At 47.4% G+C, this 6,193-nt stretch overlaps 1 long non-coding RNA gene across 1 annotated transcript; it reads left to right on the top strand.

The window, feature by feature from the left end:
• Positions 1–770: 770 nt before the first annotated feature.
• On the top strand, positions 771–3,767 carry LOC104869338. The gene is made up of 3 exons (XR_782277.1): positions 771–866; positions 2,616–2,720; positions 3,211–3,767. It is a non-coding gene; the product is annotated as an uncharacterized LOC104869338 (long non-coding RNA).
• The last annotated feature ends 2,426 nt before the right edge of the window (positions 3,768–6,193 follow it).

Here is a 6,193-nt window from a genome sequence, read left to right as displayed (position 1 = left end):
GTTGAACTGGTCACCCCTTCCTCAGAAATCCCTCTTTCTTGGCCAAGTTCATGAAACCTAGAGGCAGTAGCTAACCTAGAGGCAGTTTCTAGGACAGAGAGTGGGCCTGAGAAGGAGAAACACGTAAGTGAACAGTGGCAAGGCTGGGATGACATCTTCCAAGTCCTTTCCCACTTTCCAGTTTTGGTTTTGGGTTTCCTGGAAAGAAAGCACGTTCCCTCAGTGTTATGGATTGTATCTAGATCCCCCCCCACACAAGCCTCATGTCCTCATAGGTGGAGCTTTTCACAGGTAGCTGGATCTACTGTGTGTGAATATGGATTGAGGGTGTGTAATAATTAAATTAGTCCATGGCTTGGTAGCATAATTCTGGGTGTGGATAATGAGAAGGCCCACCCTGAGTGTGGGTAGTACCACCCAATAGGCTTATAACCTCAGTGGAATAAAAGAGAAAAGGAGGCTTGCTGCTTGCTTCCTCCTGCCTTCCTTGCCATAGACTATTTCTCCTCTTCGGCGCCTGTCTGCCATGCCACCTTGCCTTGGAGCCAGCCACCTATGGACTAAAACCTTTATACACTGTGAGCTGAAATAAATATTTCCTCCTTTAACTTGTGGGTATCAAGTATTTTGTTCCAGAAACAGGAGAGTAACTAAGACATTCAGCAAACATCCACTGAAAGGTCATCCAGGTGACACTGAAATCAGATACTGAGGTCACAAAGAACCAGAATCTCAGCTCTGCCACCAGGAGCTTCTGATCTACACCCAACCAGTTTCCCTAGCCCAGCAACCAACATGGTGAGGAGGTGAGTCAGCCTGACCTGGTCAAATCCCAGCTTCACTACTTAGCAGATGGAGGCTCCTGGGTAAGGGTCTCAACCTGAGTTCCCCAAAAGTAAGCATAAGAATTTGGGGGCAGGTAATTTCTCTGGGATATAATCTCAGGAAACAAGGGTGGGGGACTGGGGAACTATGACAGAGAAGGAAGAAAGCCAACAAAAGGTGAATTACTGTACCCTTACCTGTGTAAGTAGCTTAGCCCTACAGGGAGCCAAGAGAGACTGGGTGAGCACCACCTCCTGCACTGTCATACCAGGACCTGGACCTGTGGTATTTGTCAGCCCTCACTGATGGTGGATTTGGGACATTCTCCAAGGTGCCAACTCCACGGCACTTCAGACCAGCCCAGAGCATAGACCAGCACACTCCCTCAGCCAGAGACAGGAAGCCGCATGTGCATGCAGGAATGGTCTAGGTGACCTTAGACATGGACCAAGGCACTCACCACAGCTGGTCACATTACTTCTCTGAACCCTCAGCAAAATGAGGATGAGACTGTTGTGAACACTGAGCTGCACAATGTGCCAGGTGCACACTTGGACCATGCCTGGCACTGGACAATGGCCCCATGCCCAGCAGCAGTGGCTGTTCCAGAGCTGCAGCAGCACCGTGAGCACGTGTCTCAGAACACAGAGGTCCCAGACAGGAATGTGACTTGGAGTAAGAGGGGGGCCTTCTAGAGGAGGAAGCATGCAAGGTTTGGGTGGTATTTGGATCTGCAAGAGAGGATCCAACTGGATGACCAGGTTTTCCCTTGGGAAACTACTGACACTGTGGCTCTGAAAGGAAGCCCAGAGGGACTTTAGAGCCCTTCATGAAAAGATGGGAAGCTGAGGCCAGAGAGAGAGGAGGTAGCTTGCCCAATGAGCACTGAATTAGGCCTATTCCTCACAGCCCAGGCTAGACCCAGCCCATCATCCTGCCCTCAGCCTCACAGCCCCGCCTCACCCAGATGGCACCCTGGGCCTGAGGCACCATTCAAGTAAGTGCCAGTTCTTGAAGGGCCAGCTGCCCAGGTCTGCCATCCAATTCCCTCAACACTTGAGAGTCTCACAAAAATGCCCAGTTGCATTTGTGATGAAGCCACGTGTCATAACCCAGGAGAAGAAACGTCAGATTGAGCCCAGTAATATGTGTCCCAAAATCTGCCATGTGAATATCATCCTTTTATTCTGTAAACTTTTACTGAGCACTCTTAGAAGCCAGGCACTGGGGACCAAGGCTGGAGAGGAGACAAACCCAAGTCAGTGGCAATCATGCCACAGAAGTATGGTGTCCGAGAAGGGTTAAAGAGCCATGGGAAAGGAGAGAGAGCAACCAAGTGTGCCAGGGGACAAAAGAGCTGACAATTGATTCGGGTCCTAAAGCACTCATAGAAGTTCATCTGGCAAATGAAAAAAGGCCTTGGGAAAAGACATTCCAGATATAAGAAGCAACATGAACAAAGAAGTGAGGCATGGAATGTTTGTGGAAAGCTGAGAAGTTTGTCATGGCAAAAAGCCCAGGTAGAAGGTTATCAGCTGGGCTAAGGCTGGAGAAGCAGGCTGAGGAAACAGTTGTTCACGGTAGTCTGGGTCCTGACAGGCCGATCCTGGGCCCACATCAGTTGCTAAATAAGATGGCTAGCATGCCTGTGGGGGACAAAAACCATTAACAGAGAAAAGAAAGGGTCTTTGAACAGAAATATCCCTCTGTGCATGTGGTCAGGATGACCCAATGCTTTGGAGAGCAGACCAGCTCCCGAGCCTGTCTGCTTTACCTCTGGCTCTACCCAGGAGCTTCCCAAGCCATCTGTAAGGAAGACCCATGTTCCCATATCCCTCTGTGAATGAGACCCTCAGAATGTGCTGGAAAATTCTGGAAGGCCCCTCATCTCACAGGTGAGTTACCAGAGATAAAGCAGGAACTGATAACACGTGTTATTTATTCCTCTGATACTGGAGTGGCCCCTCAGTGCCAGCCAGTACCCTCATCCTCAAGGATACCACAAAGATTTAAGTAGCCAAGAGTGTAAGTCTTGTGGAAATCACATAACGGTAGAGAAGCATAAAATAAGATAATAACTCAGATTGTGAGAGACTCAATGAGGAAAAAAAACAAAGTGAAGTGATAGAGGGCTGGGCAAACTATAGCCCTGGGGCCAAATTCAGCTTGCAGCCTCTTGTGTGACCAACAATTAAAGGATAATTTTACAGTTTCACAGCTGGGGCGGGTAGAAAAAGAAAATGCAACAGAAACCTTAAAATCCACATAGCCTAAAACACATCCTAACTGGCCCTTTCCAGAAATATTTGCTGAGAAAGGGGTTAACTCTTTCAACTTAGCAAGCCCCTGGCCCAGGTCTTGTAACACATTCTTTCTGTTCCTCAGCACTGCCTCTGCCTCAGGGAGGATGAAGCATTGCCCCGGTTCATCACAAGTTCAAGTACTTGGCCACCTGGCCAGAGGCCAAGGGTGCAGCTCTCCGGGCTTCTTCCCCACCAGCTGTCTGAGGTCTGACTCAAACCAGGGTCTTTCTGGTCCTTTATCAAGCCAGAGATGTACCTGCTCCTCAGCAACGCGCAGACCAGGGAGCCCCTGCCCCTCAACTTACCTCTCCTTCTGCCTGAACCCCATGTTCTAAAACAGAACCACTGGGCGGCTACTTCATGGTACCTCTCTGCAAATCCACAAGGTGGATACTGTTGGAGGCCAGAGGAGAATTAAGGCCTAATTGGCCTCCTCTGTGAACACCAAGGAGAAAGGCTGCACTTAGGGCTGATTGCATATTATAGGTTCTAAGGAAAACTTCAGTCAGCTGAGGTTCAGTTGTTTACCAGAGTAAGTACTAATGGATATTGGGAAGCAGCTGAGTCTTGTGTTACTTCTGATCGCTTGTACCCATGTTTCGGTGAATAAAAGCAAGATGAGCCAGATTGGGGTGTTCCTCCGCCAACTAGAAGCAAGAGCCCCCTGGAAGCCTGCATGCTAAACTGCTTCTGTGGGTCACTGAGGGGCCATTCATCCTCCTTCACCCCGGGTCAGGGAGAACGAAGGTCCCGGAAAAGGGACCGGAAAAGCAGGTCCTGGAAAAGGCTGGCCAGGTGGACTGGGCTATAGGTGGAGCCTGAACGTAGGTTCAGGTTCTGGGCATGGCTCCAGGTACTCTGCCTTATTTTAGTTCAGTCAGATAAATCCCTCAAGCCATGGCCTAGGGTTAACTTTTAAAACCTGGCATCATGGTGCATCCTGTCATCCCAGCACTCAGGAGGTTGAGGCCTGAACTACATGGCAAGAAACTGTCTCAAAAAAAATTAAAATAAAATAAAAACTTTAAATGTTTTTAAAAGCCTGTTATCATGCAAGAAGGGAAGCAGTGTTCATGACCAAATCAAACACATAAGTCTAGCTGTCCTGGAAAGATGGTCCATAAAACACACTCACACAGCAATCATAAACCAAAAGCCACGTGCCCTAAATCCCTGCTCACCACTCAGCAGCATCTGTGAGACATTCCACAATGCTCTGAGCTAAACAGGAATCGAGTCAACTCTTAAAAAGCCTACCCCAGGGGCTGGGGATTTAGCTCAGTGGTTCCGCCTCTTGCCTTGCAAGCACAAGGACCCAAGTTCGATCCCTGGTACCGGTACCAAAAAAAAGTTTATCCCATCAGTGCTCAAAAGAATCCTTCCTCTCTCACCAGCCCCACCACCCTAGAAGGTTCCAAAAGACCATTTAGTGCACAGTAAAACATGTGTCTTGTGGACAATAAATTATACCTGAACAATTAATTCTGAAAGTGTAAAACGAGACCTTCCTTAAAATTAAAATAGCACACGTGGCCACACACACTGATAGGGCAAATTCTTCCCGTGGCAATGGTAAGCAATATCCAATGAAAAAATGATAGGTAGGACACATTTACCTCTGATTCAAATCCCATTCAAACCATAGATTTGGTGGGGGCATCTGAAAATTGAATTCAGGGCCTCAAACAACACTAAGTACCCTCTACCATTGAGCTCTATAAAAGGATCCTTAAAGGAATAGACATCCAGTACTCTGGGAAGCTAAGGCAGGAGGATCACAAGTTCAAGCTCAGCCTGGTCGACCTAGCAATTTAGCAAGAACTTAACTCAGATTAAAAAAAAATTGTTTTTAAAGACCTTGGGCTCAAACCCCAGTACTACACAGAGAGAGAGAGAGAGAGAGAGAGAGAGAGAGAGGAGAGACAAGAACAAGAAGAATGAGCGCCCTTTTGGAAGCTGGGAACAGATAACAGAGCTGAGAGGGGAAGCCGAGGCCCAAGCAGATTCACACTACGGAGTCCCCACTCACCCAAGATAGAGTGATTGGTAGATCAGAGGTGCCCCGTAGAGGGTGACACCAGGAGCTAAAACCTACTCCTCCTCAACAGCAGAGCACCCCTCCCCCCAGTAGAGGACCGGATGCCGAGCATCTAGAAGGTCAAACAGCCAGCCCTGCACCCGGGACCCCAAGTGGGTGGGGAGAAACAGTACCAAAAACAGGAAATTAAATTACAGCTTAAGTATTGGATACCAAGACCCACAGACTCCTTCCCTCTCAGATCTCAGACTGCGGCAAAAACAAAGGCAAGAGATTGGAAAATTCTTCACAGGGCAACCTGACCAACTTCACAGAACAGAGCTCTGGGTACCAACATTATTTGTCTTGTGTCCTCTAAGGATGAATGACAGACAAGAAAAGAAGTTTCCTCTGCTTTTATTCTTGGGAAAATTCATGGAGAATTACCTCCTGTCAGGGGAAACACACTTTCCGACACTTACTCCATCTTATCTCCCACCATTTTCATTCAGAGGAGGGGAAGCGGTGTATTGTATTTGACACAATTACAAGTTTCCAGAATCCACCTCGGTCTCTGCTGTTATGACTGTTCCTCAACACATCTGAACTAAGTAGTCCAAGAGCTGAGTTCATCTCTCTTCAAGTAAAATTACTAGGGGTGCTTTAAAACTACCAATCTTAGAGCTCTTAATTCTGATTTAATTAGTTCAGGGAGGAGCCACACACCTCCCCCCTCCAAAAAAATAATAAGTTAAAAGAAAAGCTCCCCAGGTGATTCTAATGTGCAGCAAAAGTTGGAAACCACCACCTTTAAATAAGGCCTGTAAACGACAACCCACTCCTGTGATCAGAGCTGCCAGTAGGCCTTTTAAATATACTGTTAGATAAGACTGGACAAGCAAGGGTTAGCAAGTATCTAAAAAAAACCTTAACATGAAAGACAGACCAAGAAAATCAGTCTGGAGGGAAGAGAAATGATACAGGAAGAGAAAAAAATCTTTAGGCAAGAAAGAGATGATTAATTTTGCAGTTAGATCTTAGACTGTCA

The sequence above is a fragment of the Fukomys damarensis genome, unplaced genomic scaffold (genome assembly GCF_012274545.1).
Source record: "Fukomys damarensis isolate Sample0158 unplaced genomic scaffold, DMR_v1.0_HiC HiC_scaffold_8, whole genome shotgun sequence".
Lineage (NCBI taxonomy): Eukaryota > Metazoa > Chordata > Mammalia > Rodentia > Bathyergidae > Fukomys > Fukomys damarensis.
The sequence above is the reverse complement of the archived record's forward strand: the minus strand, read 5'-3'. Positions and strand labels throughout refer to the sequence as shown.